The following is a 14,195-nucleotide window of genomic DNA, read 5'->3' as shown; positions in this document are numbered from 1 at the left end:
AGATCTAATCGATCTTCATAGATTAAGGTTTTAATCTCATCAATTGGTATCAGAGCAGGAGGCTGTGTAATCGATACACATCTTTTCTGTGAAAAGGTTTCAATTAGGGTTTTTCCGCAACTACCGATATTTATTGAGCCGTCATCTCATTATTGACGTATCTTGATATTTATTGTTTTGCCCTAATCTGCTTTATTACAAGTCTGATCTTTGAACAGGTTTTTCGATCATAATGGACGAGTCGCAATCAAATCCTATTAATATTTCCAACAGCATCGGTTCGACGACAAAGATTCCAATCCTATATACCCATGACTATGAAGTCTGGGCGCATCACTTCGAAGACTACGTGATAGGATCTGAGGATAATGGATACCTCATATGGGAAGCTATCATTAATGGACCTTTTTCTCATTCTGCAACGTCCAGGATTATCAAAACTCAAAAGGAGTACAATGATTTGCTGAAGGATGTTAAAGATATTGCACAAGATGAAAAGGATAAATTCCAGTGCAATATCAAGGCGTTAAGATTGATAAGATTTGCCCTTCAGTCCGACACCTTCAGGTTGGTCAGCTCATGCACGACGGCAAAGGAAGTTTGGGATAGACTTCGTGAACTGTACTCTACAGACGAGGATCTTGAACATTCTATCCAAACCTTGCTCTTATCGGAGTTTGGAGAATTCAGGCAAGGAGCCGAAGAAACAGTGACCCAGACGTTTGATCGCTTCAATCATCTTCTCAGTAGGATGATCAAGCATGACATCGAAAGGAAGCTTATCAAGCAGAAGGTTACATTCTTAAATGGTCTAAGGTCTGAATGGAGAGCAGTGGTGTCTACAGTCAAAGCCCATGAGCAGTTTAAATCATATTCTCTGGCGAAACTGGTGGGTATTCTCAAGTCCTAGGAGAAGATTGTACTGCAGGAGAAGAACGTTGTTTCAAGCCTTGGTTCGCTGGCCCTCCTGTCAAAAAGTAAAGCTGTGATGGAGGATGAAGACCTTAATTTGGAGGAGTATGACCTCACGTCTGAGGATTATGCTATGATGGTGTCTAACCCCAAGAGGTTCATAAAGAAGAGATTCCCCAGCAATAAAAACCGAAACTGGCAGGGGAGTTATAGCTCAGAAAAAGTTAACAATGAACCGAAGGTTGAAGAGCCCAAGAAGGAACCGAAGGCTGATGGTGATTCTGGAGTAAGCTGTTACTACTGTGGTGGGAAAAACCACTATGCTAAAGATTGTGTCCTTAAGAAGATGGCTGAAAAGGATGATGAAAAGGATGAGGAAGCTGTGCTGCAGAAAAGGCTGGATGAGATGAGAAAGAAGAAGTCTACCGCTAACCCTTCTATGAATGCTCTTATTGTGCAGGGTTCGGTTGCTGATGACGAGTTCGGTAGCGTGGAAGTTTGGTCTACCGACTCAAAAGACGATGAAGTGAGGAAGCCTACTCATGGAAAGGCTTATGTGGCAAAGGAGGAGAGCAGTGGAGGAAGATGCTTCATGGTGTCTGATGTATCTCAGATGAGGGGATACAACACCGATAGTGGAAGCAATGAACCGAAGGTGCAGGAGGACATGTGCTTTACGGCCAAACCACTCAGCCAGCAGTTCAATGAGCTTGATGAACTGATAAAGAAGGTACAATCGGTTTTTGTTTCATTTAAAGTACCACAATCCTCATATGAGAAAGAACTAAAAAATGTTAATACAAGAATTTCTCATCTAGATAGTAGCTTAACTCAAACTCGAGTCACCAATTCTAACCTAACTGATCAATTAAGCAGGGCGGCATCGAAGAGTGAGGAGCGGCGCATGTGGATCGAGTTGAAGGAATCTGAATTAGTTAAAATTAAAGACGAAAACATTTATTTACAAAGAGATAATTTAAAGTTGTTAAAACAGCGGAATGTTTTTTGTTTAATTGCAAAACGTCTTTATTCTAATATTACTCAGCTTCACTTAGATTGTGAAATAGGCCAAAAGATCCATCGCATGATTTTGCCCTTCCTTGAGCTTAAGGAGGATAAAATTGATGCCGAAGCTTATAACTGTGAGAGTGTGATATCATCTGATGATGTCAATCCGACCTACATGTATGGACTGGACAAAATTGAATCTTTCATTAAATCCAAGAACCACAAGGATATGCTTAAAAACCTTTTGGATGAAAATGATAGACTTAAACTGAGAACCGAAACCATACAAAAATTTGACTCTTTGAACGCCAACGTAAGCTCAGAAAACAAAATTGATGTTGAAAATGCATCTGAGCTTAACGAGGACGACAACATGAGTGAAATTTCTGTAGAGGACACGGTTGACTGCTCAGAATTTGTAAAAAGCAAACCTGAAAACCACAAGAATCTAATTTCTGAAAATTCAGTGGAGTTTGCTCGATTGTCCCAACAAAAGTCCCCGATATTAGCAGAGAGAGCAGTTGTGTATCAAAAGGTCAGGACCACTCTGAATCAAGTATACAAGGTCACTGGAGTAACCGAACATCAGACAGTTGAACTCACAGCTATTGTAAACGAAGACAATGTTGATGGCTGTGATGAGTACTTCTGTTCAGCACCAATAGATAATGCAAACGAAACGGTGGGCTTATCAGAAAGAACCTCTTGGATGAGTAAAGGTAGATACATACCTGAACCCTTAAATAAGCTAGATAATTTCGATGAGCCAAGCACCAGCGGTACAAAAGACATTCCTCAGGAGAATGAAAGTTTGGCAACAGAAGACGTTCCCTCTACTTCCTCAGTGCAAAATGAAACTCCTACAGTTCAAAATGAACCAGCCAAGGAGAAACCGAAAACGAAAGCTAATGTTCATCATCAACCAAAGCAGATGAGGAATAAGAAACAAGAAAGGAACCAAAGATACAGGAAGAATCTCTCTGAAAGGAGACAATTCTGGTAATCCCAGAATGCATACTTCTCACATCAAGACAAGAATCTGAAGTATGAAAACAATCCTGTCCGAAAACCTGAGAATCACAATAACCGAAAGCCAAGGTTCGGTTCACAAGAAAATACCAACCGAAAGCAAAGGTTCGGTTCAGAGAACGATTCCAACCGAAAGAAAAGGTTCGGTTCAGAGAACGATTCCAACCGAAAGCAAAGGTTTGGTTCTGAAGTAAAAAGAGATCAAAACTCTAAGGTCAGTCCCTCCAATGATCAAAAGCAAAAGGGTCACCTAGAGTCTCTAGCCAAGAAGTCCTCTCCATCTAAACCCACTTCTTCTAGTTCATCTAATTCTTCTAATTCCACCAATTCATCTCCATCTTGCTCTAAAGTTCATTCTGTTCATTCTCAAAAATCTCATTCGTCGTCTGAACAAAAGGGCAAACAGAAGGTTTCTACATCACCACCCGAGTCTAAACCGAACGTACCCAATCCTAATAAAATAAAAGTTTTTACCATTAAAAGGAAAGATGAAACAACACTTATAAAACGAACATATCTTGTTGACATCTCTCTTACTGTTCCTGTTCCCATGAAAAGCTCATGTGGACCCAAGAAACTTTGGGTTCCTAAATCTGCTTAATTTTTGCAGGTTATAAGTGACGAGCAGTTCGACGAAGAATGGTACATCGATAGTGGCTGCTCACGTCACATGACAGGGAGGAAAGAGGAGCTCAAGGAATACAGATCTCTTGCAAATGGTGGCAATGTCAAGTTTGGAAATAATTCTTTCGGCACCATAAAGGGATACGGGATGATAACAAATGGTGACTTTACTATAAGAAAGGTGGCTTATGTGGAAGGACTCCAACACAACCTCATCAGTGTATCTCAGCTTGTTGGAGGTACAGGTCTCAAAGTCTCATTCGATGATGAAGGTTCTGAAATTATTAAGAAAAAGACAAAGAAAGTAATTCTCAAGTCGGAGCGAAAGGGTGAAATGTTTCCTCTAAACCTTAAACCCATCAAAGGAAACCCAGCTATATGCTTGTTATCAAAAGCTCAATCTGACGAAAGCTGGTTGTGGCACCGAAGACTCTCTCATCTCAACTTTAAAGATATCAACCGACTTGTCACTGGAGGTCATGTTAGGGGTCTTCCATTGCTCAAGTTCGACAGAGATCATTTGTGTGCTGCATGCGAAATGGGGAAGCAGAGTCGTCAAAGTCAACCATCTATAATTAACACAAAAGTTGTTGAACCACTCGAATTACTTCATATCGATTTGTGTGGTCCTTCATCTATCGAAAGCATCGGTGGTAGCAAGTATATTCTTGTTATTGTTGATGACTTTTCACGATTTACATGGGTGTTCTTTCTAAAGCTCAAATCTGAAGCGACTCATAAGCTGAAAGTGTTCATCAAGCAGATTGAAGTTCAACTCAAGAAGGTTGTTCGCAACATCAGAAGCGACAATGGTCTGGAATTCAAGAACAGAGAGTTTGAAGAATTTCTTGCAGAAAAGGGAATAATTCACAACTTCTCAGCTCCCTACACACCACAACAGAACGGAATTGTCGAAAGACGAAACCGATCTTTGTGTGAAGCTGCCCGAACTATGCTAAGTTTCGCTTCCTTACCTCTTTATTTTTGGGTTGACGCTATTTCTGCTGCTTGTTTTACACAGAACAGGTCTTATCTCAACAAACGATTCACGCTCACACCATACGAGATTCTCAATAACAGAAAGCCAATGTGAAATTTTTCCACGTGTTCGGCTCACGGTGTTTCATCTTTAATTCTAAAGAACACCGCAATAAGTTCGACGTCAAAGCCGACGAGGGAATCTTTCTGGGCTACTCTCTCACATCCAAAGCATACAGAGTCCTAAACAAGCGTTCGAGAAAAATTGAAGAGACATATTACGTGACCTTTGATGATGGCTATGTCAAAAAGCTACAAGCCAAAGAAGACACCGCTGGGGAAATCTTTCCTCAAACTGGGCAAGTCACAGTCTCGATCGCTAATTTATACGATAAATTTCTGGAGCTCTTTGACGAACCAGAGAAAGCTTCTCTCTCAGAAGCAGGTGCAGCAGACAACAAGGTCGACCACATGAAGCAAATTGTCGAAGAAGCTTCTAGGAGAATGAATGAAGGAGGATCGACTATTGATGACCCTCCATCCAACAATGCTTCAGTCGAGGGGGAGCCAAGCTCACAAGTCGAGGGGGAACCAAGCACACAAGTCGAGGGAGAGCCAAGCTCAAATGTCGAGGGGGAGCCAAGCTCTACAACTCCAACCGAAAGTGCTTCTCCAACCGAAGGTGCATCAACGCCTGCAAGTCCAGCATTACAAGAAACCCCTGAACCTCAAGTTTCTCAAAGCTCATCAATCGAGGGGGAGCATGATGATATGACGCTTGACTATGATAGCCAATCTGAGCCAGAAGAAATGATCAATGCTGAACTAGACCCAACCTTTGATCCAAATTACCCTCCTCTTATCAAATGGACTAGAGATCATCCTATCTCTCAAGTGGTTGGTGATGTCTCTGAAAAGGTTCTGACCCGATCACAACTGAAGGCAAAACAGACATCCTTATTTTCAAAGGTTGAGTTTTGTATGTTTAACTCATTCGTATCAAAAGTTGAACCGAAGACAATTAACACTGCCCTCGATCACTCTGATTGGGTTCAAGCAATGCAAGACGAACTGAACGAATTTGAAAGGAATAAAGTTTGGCGCCTCATTCCAACTCCTCCAGATGCTTCGGTTGTTGGTCTCAAATGGGTCTTTAGGAACAAAATGGACAAGGAAGGGAATGTAATAAGGAACAAGGCTCGTTTGGTAGTAAAGGGATATTGTCAGGAGGAAGGCATTGATTATGAAGAGACTTTTGCTCCAGTAGCTAGGCTAGAATCTGTTAGAATATTTCTGGCTTATGCTGCTCACAAAAACTTTGAAGTTTTCCAAATGGACGTCAAGTGTGCATTTCTTAATGGAGAACTCGAAGAAATGGTGTATGTGGAGCAACCTCCTGGGTTCGTGAACGAAAAGTATCCAAATCATTGCTACATTCTGGATAAAGTTGTGTATGGCCTTAAACAAGCTCCGAGAGCCTGGTATGAAACGCTAACAAAATTTTTAAAGATGTCTAAATTCAAACAAGGTTCGGTTGACCCAACCTTCTTTCGCAAAAAGGAAGGTAACCACCTTATGATTGTTCAAATTTATGTCGATGACATCATCTTTGGCTCTACGAATCCCAGCTTAACAGCTGAATTCAGAAAGTTCATGGAGACTAAATTTGAAATGAGCTCAATGGGTCCTATTAATTTTTTCCTTATAAGACAGGGACCCGAAGGCATCTTTATTAATCGGGAAGCTTACACGAAGACTCTCCTAGAAAAGTTTGGTATGATGGGAGACTCAAAAGTCAAAGTCCCAATGGCATTCGGCACCAAGCTAACTCCATCCCTAGACAAACCAGCTGTCGATATCACGCTCTATCGTCAAATGATAGGCTCACTAATGTATCTTACTGCTAGCAGGCCTGACATCATGTTTTCTGTGTGTTATTGTGCTCGATTTCAGGCGAACCCACGCGAACCTCACATGCTTGCAGTGAAGAACATCTTACGCTATCTCAAGCGAACCACCTCCTTAGGTCTATGGTATCCTTCCAACTCAGGCTTCTTCGTTCAAGCCTATTCTGATGCTGACCTTGGAGGATGTGGACTCGACAGAAAAAGCACAACTGGTGGCTGTCAATTCCTTGACGGGAAGTTAGTCAGCTGGCAATCCAAGAAACAAATGTGTGTGTCGTTGTCTACTGCCGAAGCGGAATACATTGCCGCTGCATCCTGCATATCACAAGTGATTTGGATCCAGAGTCAACTTCGAGACTATGGACTCAATATGAAGAAGATCCCACTATATTGTGACTCTAAAAGTGCAATTAGGATCTGTCATAACCCAGGCAACACTCTAAAACCAAACACATAGCACTGAGGTATCACTTCATCAAATATCACGTGGAAGATGGAAACGTCGAAGTTCACTTCGTAAGAACCACTGATCAACTGACCGACGTCTATACCAAAGCTCTTCCTGAAGCATCATTCAGTAGAATACTGCAAGGGCTAGGTATGATGGAATCAGAGTCAGTACCTCACACTACCTCTCAACCTCAAACGTAAGAAGCGAAACCAACCGAACGTTCGGGTTCGGTTAAACCATCTGTCTCGCTCATCACTTCAAAGGTAGTTTTTCTTAGTTGTATATTTCTTGTACAAAATTTTTTTGTGTTAAAAGTATTTTTCCAATTGCATGTCTAAATTCCTTGGTTTCTTAAAATTTTCCAAAACCGAAACCTACCGAAGGTTCCGGTTCGGTTTTTCAAAATTTTGTTGAACCGAAACCAACCGAAGGTTCGGGTTCGGTTTTTCAAAATTTTGTTGAACCGAAACCAACCGAACGCTCGGGTTCGGTTTTTCAAAATTTTCTGGAACCGAAACCAACCGAACGTTCGGGTTCAGTTTTTCACATTCTTTTTCCATGTTTTTTTTTAAGTCTTATTTTTTTCTTACTTATTTTTTTAATTTAATTTTTTTAATAAATCTCAAAAACTCCAAAAATATTTTTTTTATTTTATTGTGTGTTCGTTCGTTTATGGGGATATAATTGATGAATTACTTAAGTGTCCCTAGAAGCATGCTGCTGTATGTGTCCCAAGCCTCATAAGATTTTGAATAATAGCCTTCATGACCTGGTATACACAAACCTTGTCTTCCCAATAAGGCTAACACATTTATTCTAATCGTGAGCTACCTCACTCTCTTCTCACATGAGATAAGAGCTTTCTGCTTGGTCCTTTATTTCGCAGCAGAGGTACTATATCTTCTTACACCATCTCCATTTCATTTCTCCATTACATTCGTTTCATCAATGTAACCCTTGAGACTCTCAGAAATTACCACTGAGGTTTATGGTTACACAACATCTGTGTTTATGATCTTAGTTTCGTGCCACTACGAGCTGAGTGAAACCCAAAATTCAACACCAAATCTGAATTGACGGTGAACAATTAATTTGCTCAAGTTTTCACCAAAGAATTGACGAATGTACCTTCATGAAATCTCAAATTTTATTTTGTGTGATTCCTATGAAATTGTTAAACACCATAACATTTCTTCCCTTGGGATCCAATTTTAAATTTTTTTTATCTGAGATTTTATACTTTTCCAAGCCAATTTAAAATAAATTCCTACCTACTTGTTCAACAGGCTACACCGGTCTCACAAGTACTTTGTTCACTTTCTTTCTTATTTCAAGATTAGAATTGTTGAATCAAAGCGAAAGCCACCCTTATTTAGCCTAATTAAAAGAAGCCTTTCAACATTTATTCATAAGTGTTTGATCGTAATTCAACGGGAATCCACATAAACACTTTAAGGTCTCTCTTGATCTTGAAGGAAGAGATTTGTGCCCGGGAACATCAGTTTCGTGTCATTATTGACATCACAGAAAATCCTTAAAAGAGTTGCTTTATTTCTTTTCCTTTTACACTCTTTGCACGAAAATCTTTGATTTTCCAAAATTCCGTTACTAATTATTACAGGCTGTATTATTACTTTGGTGGTTAATTATGAAGCTGTGGTCAAAAACAATCCACGTGGGTATTTAATTCAAAAGATGCCGTTTAAAAGGATAAGACGAAAGGTTGCTGACTCGGTGGGAGTTAAACGGATTGAAATTCAAACGACGGTAAAAAGGGGGCGCGTGGGAATTTGAAACGCCCATACTTTTACTGACATTATGGACGCGTGTGCGAAATCCAAGCGACATCCCTCTGGCATTTAAAGGCGCGTGAGGATTTGAAACGGTTTTCTTCTGAAACGGCACTTGTTGGGTGGCGTGATCCTAGGATTCTGACACTCTCTCTCCTACGTGATCATCGCATAGAAGATTTGAAACGATTTTTCTCTCTCCAATCCCTCACTATATAAGGCAGTCTTCACTCTCATTTACCTTTTTACTGCTTCCAGATTTTCTAGAGAGCAAAAACTCCCAAAAGCTTCACTGTTCATCTTCTTCTTCTACTACCTTCAACAATGGCGGAATCATCCTCAGTCCATGCTACCTCACAAATCCTTCCTATTCGTCCGCAACAATGCCTGGTGATCGATCTCAACCCTCTGGCGTACGACTCCTACATGTCGCCGATCATCGAGTGCCTGAAGTACTCCCAAATCGCTACCGCTCTCTCTAGGATTGAGTCTGTGCCCATGGTGGCCCTATCGCAGGTTTATGCGACTGCCTATTACAACAAAGCAGTTGAGCGGGTGTTCTTCGAGATTGCTGAACACAAGACCTCTGTTTCTCGACAACGTTTCTGCACTATGCTAGGGTTGGCTGTTGACCCATCAAGAATAAATCCGGAGACGATTCCGGTTGGGCATCTGTATAACATGTTTTACAATATGGGGTACACGGAGGTTCTCACCTCCGTCGCAAAATTCAAGAAGTCCTGCTTGCCGCCACAGTGGAACGGCATGTTCACAGTCCTCTTCAAGGGCTTGTCGGAACGGAGCTCAGGATCCGACGGTGCTAGTCGACTTTTCTTGTCGATCATGTATGCAGTCTACAACGGGGTCAACTTGGATTTTGGGTTGGTCCTCTGGCAACAGCTCATCCAGAGCCTTTCATCATCATCACGACACTCTGAGGAGTCGCTGGCCAGGTTCTGGATTCTAATCACTAACTGGGCGATGGACAAGTTCGACATTCCCACTGCTGCAGGTGCATCGATGTCTTCAATCGGTACGTTTCATACCAAGAAGATCATCGTCTCGGATGCATCTAAATTCTCATTCATTGGCTCTATTCTGGAGACAATGTATGGCGACGTTCCCTCTGACAACAGACTAATCCGGACGATCAAGGAATTCAGGGCAACTGGTCCTAGGGAACTTACACCGGAAATGCTCAGGTCCATCCACGATGCTGACAAACCAGTGAACAGGGGTAAAAAGGCGGACAAAGGGAAGCAAGCGACCAAAGCTCCTAAGGGTCCTTCTCCCAAGAAGAGGAAACAGCCTAAACCTGCACAGTCCCCACAGCCGAAGAGGAGGAAGACTCAACCGAAGCGAAAGCTTGTTATTCCCTCTTCTTCAAGTGAATCAGGGAACGAGAGTTCGGGTACGGACGGCTCTCAAGGAGGCGAAACCCCTCAACGAGGCAACACACCACCTCGGTCACCTACCCCAGAGATGGAACCTCATAATTCACCAGTTCCTTCACCTACTCCCACCATTCCTACTTCCATTCCGACCATAATCCCCACTACCACTATTCCTCCAACCTCTTTCCCTATACCACCACCCATTTTCACAACTGCAACCGAAACACCACCAGTAACCGAAACCCCACCCGTAACCGAACCACCTCAAACCGAAACCCAACATACAACCGAACCTACCCAAACTCAACCACCACCCGAAACTAACCCCACACCCACTCAACCTGAACCTACCAAAACCACCACACCCCCAGCTTCACCACCTCCACAATCTCCAGATGATGCCTCTGATGGAGATAACCCGTTTCTTGGCGGTGATAACATGAACTTCGATTCGGTCTACTATAGTCCGTTTCAGGTTCAAAGTGATGAAGAGGATGATGCTCCAGTGACAAAGAAGCATCTTAAGGAGCTCAACGAGAAGGTTGACCTACTTCTCGCCTCATCTTCCAACCAACAGTCCTCTCTCTCTGAAGCTGCACTTCAGAAGATTGTTGATGCCTTCTCCAGGGCTCAACATGATTCAGTAGCCTCAGCCACTGCTGCCATAGACACCTCAACCAAAGCCTGTGAGGCAGCGACCAAAAAAGTCGATAAACTATTCTCCGACGCTTCTATCCTGTTGAAGTCCTTACAGGAAAGCGCCGACGCCACAAAGACAACTTTGGAACCGATTGTTCAGCAATTGGCAAAGTTTGTTTCTACGGAGTTGACCTCGTTCGCTACACTTCGCCAATCCCTAGGCGACGACAACTCAGCCCTTCGTGCCTCCATCGATGAGCACCTCGCTAAGCTTCAGGAGGATCTCGCAGCTGAAAATTCATTGATGGACGTTCTGGCGAGCAAAACCACCGCCCTCAAGGTCAAGAGCACGCAATTTTCAAACTCACAACAACAACTTGAAGCTCTTCGATCCGAAAGGGAGGTCATCAAGTCATGTGTTTCGGATGTTCACACTGCCTTATCAAACATCCTAGAAGCACACGATCCCACTCTCAACCATTCAGTGAGGCGAACCCTTGCTGAAAAGCTTTCTCCTGCCATGGACCTTCTCAGCAAAATAGAAGGCTTACCGAGTTTCGTGTCCATTCCGAAACAAGGGGGAGAAGAGAAGAAGACCGGATCGAAACCACCTCCTTCCTCCAAAGCTACTCACACAACCGAACCACCTCCGACTGGTCAAGCTTCGGGTTCGGGTGTGAAGGACAAAGGGAAAAACATAGCTGAGGAAGAAGATGAAGATGAAGATGATGAAACCATTGCTGACATATTGAAACGAAAGAACAGTCGCAATATGGATGATGATGTTAATCGTGTGGCACGAGAGGCTAAAGAAGCCGAACGCAAGCAGAAGGAAGCCCAGGATCTCCTCGAGAGCAGGAAGACTCTCTTCCCTGCCTGGACTCGGGAGCGCTTGATTAAAGAGGCCATAGATACTCCCAACATCTTATGGCTGGAGCCGGTTATCTCGTTCGACTGCAATAATACTGTCGACTCGCAGTTCGACATGCCGCTGACTCGAAAGGCGTTTATCTTCCACGCCTTCTCAAATATCTTTGAAGTCCCTCATCCAAATGCTGAACTTGATAGGGAGCTCATCAACTTCTATCTGAAGGCTGCTCGTCCTCAGTATCTAACTTGGAGCGCCCAGAAGATAGTGAACGTTCGGGTCTTGAAGCCTTACACCGAAGGAAGGTTCATAAACGTTCGGTTCAAGGTGATTCGAGGATCTGCAAGAACTGCACATCATATCTCCCTGGCAGATCTACCGAACTTAAATCCTCATGATTGGATTGTCCTGCATAATATCCTTTTGACTAATGAAGCCGAATACAGTCCCATTATAGACCATATCAAAAGGATGTTAGTCTGCTACATCATGGAGGTTGCCCTTATGGATCAGGAGGTTGCCACAGTCTTCAAGAAGAAACCAAAGATAGCTCCTGTGGGATCGGCCAGTGATCTCAACCAAATGCAAATGGGCAAGATCGACCCGATACGCAACTCGGTTATGTTCACTAGAGCAGAAGGACAGAAATGTCTCTTTGCTTTAGCTGACAAACATCTTTACACCAATGCTTGTCTGGAGCATGTGTTATCGATCATCAAAAGGTGTAAAGAGAATTCAACGGATGATGTAAAGTACTTCAACGACATGATCCAATGGTACATCAGGTTTAGACAGACAATACTCACTCTCACCAAATGTCTGTTTAAAACCGTGAAGAAGAAGGTACCTGCCTCCGCTGCTGGCCCAAGTAACGAGTGAAGATCTCGCTCCAATTAACGCAAAGGGGGAGATTGTTGGGCTGAAGATTTAGTTGAAGGTTGCGTCATTTGGGCTCGGCTGGTTGTTTATTTATTTATATTCCGGTTTGGGCCTGTCCAACTGAGAACCCTTTATATTTATTATATAAGTATATGCTTGCATGCATATTAGGTTAACGATTTTAGCAATTCATCTACAGCATAACGATAGTATTTCCAGATTTCTTTAATCGTTCTTGTAACCTACCAATCCTCTACAGTTGATGTTCTTAATCGAGCTCTTTTGAGGATTTTGTTTTAATCATTCGACACGATTGATTCACTCTTGCCTTATTCTTATTTTCGTGTTCTTGCTGTTTTTATAATTATTTACCTGTTTGAGATCTAATCGATCTTCATAGATTAAGGTTTTAATCTCATCACTTTGAAACTGTAATCTATTTATTTCTATTTTTCTAGAATAAATACACAAAAATCATAAAAATTGTGTTAAACTTTTTGAAAACAAATATTAATATTTTTCCCAGATTATGTACATTGTAAAACAGTTACACAAAAATTATAAGAATTTTTCATTATAATTTACTATTTTTCCATGATTTTATTAATATTCAAGGAATTAAATGATGAAAAATAGTTAGAGAAATAAAAAATTCAAGAAAATTTATCTTAAGGTCTTTGACATCAATTAAAACTGAAATGAAAAGTTTGGGAAAGTTTATAACCAAATTGATTTAGTTTTTGAATATTTAATCATTGGAACACCTCTTAAAATGTTAAATATTAACATTTCAATAATGAGAATTTTCCACTTAAATTGTTATATAACAATTGATTCATAAAAAATTCATTTTCACAGAAATATGTTTTTAACTTATCAATATTAAAGTTTGACACAATGTTGGCATAATTCTATTGTAGTAGTATGTATACTAGTGTTAGCTTTCTACTAGAGACTCATTAGTGTGTAACATTGTGTAGGAATTGATAGTGGTACAAGTGGATCATAGTTGAAGGCACCATTTGCATCACCTCAATGCATATTGTGAGTATTCACGACTCCCCTTATTTTTGGTTTTTAGGTTTTGGTGTGGAAATGCATGTCCTAAACTATTTATGTTCATTGTATTTAATTTGACTTGTATCAAACTTGGCTGCTATATGGTGTTATGTATGTGTATGCTATTGTTAATTCATGAGGCCTTATCGCGTTTAAGTCCTTGGAGTCAGTTCACACAACTCATTAACTCATTTTGAGCCTATGGTTATTATGGATCGCGCTATTAGGAGGTAGACAATTCCTCACTCGCACGATTCGCTTGAGTGCATTTTACCATATATGCCTATGTCAGCGATAGACATAGTTGAGGGCACCCTCGGTCATTAGGCTTGGGTTGTGAACTTATGGTACAATCATTACGCACATACGAACCTTGTATCTCGTTTTAGCAACAAACTTTATTTCCCATGAGAATATGAACGTTGCATCTTATTTGGGCAACATACTTTATCTCTCATGATGACAACGAACTTTGTTTATGTAAACTTATTACTCATTTGCAATATATTTCTATTTATGGAAACATTATTTCTCATGAGATAATGAGCGTTGCATCTCATTTGGGCAACATACTTTATCTCTCATGATGACAATGAACTTTGTTTATACAAACTTATTTACTCATTTTAACAATATACCTTATTTATGGAAACTTCT

This window comes from Lactuca sativa, chromosome 5, assembly GCF_002870075.4.
Source record: "Lactuca sativa cultivar Salinas chromosome 5, Lsat_Salinas_v11, whole genome shotgun sequence".
In the NCBI taxonomy this organism is placed as follows: Eukaryota; Viridiplantae; Streptophyta; class Magnoliopsida; order Asterales; family Asteraceae; genus Lactuca; species Lactuca sativa.
The sequence above is the reverse complement of the archived record's forward strand: the minus strand, read 5'-3'. Positions refer to the sequence as shown.